At 58.8% G+C, this 1,204-nt stretch overlaps 1 protein-coding gene and 1 long non-coding RNA gene across 2 annotated transcripts in view; one reads left to right on the top strand and one right to left on the bottom strand.

The window, feature by feature from the left end:
* Positions 1-1,035, bottom strand: part of LOC107184022 — a 17,122-nt gene extending 16,087 nt beyond the window's left edge. The window contains exon 1 of the long non-coding RNA XR_001514836.1: positions 317-1,035. This is a non-coding gene — a long non-coding RNA (uncharacterized LOC107184022). The remainder of the gene's footprint in view (positions 1-316) is intronic.
* TMEM69 (transmembrane protein 69) overlaps positions 1-1,204 on the top strand; it is an 8,481-nt gene that overhangs the window by 770 nt on the left and 6,507 nt on the right. The window lies entirely within an intron of this gene.

Here is a 1,204-nt window from a genome sequence, read left to right as displayed (position 1 = left end):
CACCGCCGCACACACACGCCCACTCCCAACGCCCACTAGGGACGCACGCGCACGCGCCCTGCTCCGGTGACCCTGCCGGCGCCCCACGCCAGCAACGTTCGGGGCACGTGAGCGGCGGTTATTCCCTGCCCCGCCCCCAGCTCCCTCCGCCTCGACCAGAGGCGGGGCCCGCGGACTTTGGTGCTCCCCCTCGTCCCCCGGTCCAACCCTAGAGCCGGGACGCGTGTCAATGAGTGCGTGGGGGTGTGTGTCTGTGTGTACCCGCCTTTCCCTGCTCCTCCGTTCTTCACCCTCCCACACCCCGTCCCCAAATTACCTCCACAAGGACTAGCAAACCCGTTTCGTAGGAGCGTGCGTTTGCCGACCCTTCCCCACCTTCCGCTCCTTCGCGAGCGCGTGTCGTTAAGACTCCAGACCCCCGCGGGCCACACGACCGGGCTCGGGAGGCCAGCGCTCCGGCGCGCGACGCGCTACCCGCCGGGAGTGGTAGTTCCGCTGCCGGCTGGCGTCACGCCCTGGACCGGCACAGTGCGGCTTTCTGGCCTCTGCTCAGCCGAGAAGCTGTTCCCCAAACTAAATAAAGTCTCATGGGTATTGCACGACGGGAAGGGGCGGCGCTGCCAAGACGCACAGAGGAGGAAATAAAAGCGAAAGCCTATCGCGACCAGAAGCGGTTACAGTTGCGAAGAGTTTGCTGTGAGCCCATCCAGCAATCGGAGCTACACCACAGGATGACCCGCAGCCGGGAAGCTGGGCCACGCAGAAGCCAGAGGGATGGAGAAACTGCCTAGCGTGGGCCTCTTGAGCTGTCCTTTTACTTGGCTTAAGAAGGCCACTCAAATTGCTTGGTGCTGTTCCTCTTTGATAGATTGTAAAGTGGAGAAGGGAACGAACTCGCCCAAGGTCACATAACCGACAAAAATTAAAGCCAAGGGTGACAGGATGAATGATCTAACTTTTTGAATCACCCCCAAAGCTCTTAACTACTACACCTTTCATGAGCATGAAAATCCTGCCCCTTGTGCTCTTTAAAAAAATTATTTATTGACAGTATTACAGATGTCCATTCCCCCCTTTCCCCTACACCCAGTGCCAGCCCCACCCCAGGCCTTCCCCACACTGTACGTCCATGGGTTATGCATATATGCATATATGTTCTTTGGTTAATCTTTTACCTCCCCTCCCCCCATCCTCCCCGTCTTTC

The sequence above is a fragment of the Myotis davidii genome, unplaced genomic scaffold, assembly GCF_000327345.1.
Source record: "Myotis davidii unplaced genomic scaffold, ASM32734v1 scaffold924, whole genome shotgun sequence".
In the NCBI taxonomy this organism is placed as follows: domain Eukaryota; kingdom Metazoa; phylum Chordata; class Mammalia; order Chiroptera; family Vespertilionidae; genus Myotis; species Myotis davidii.
The sequence above is the reverse complement of the archived record's forward strand: the minus strand, read 5'-3'. Positions and strand labels throughout refer to the sequence as shown.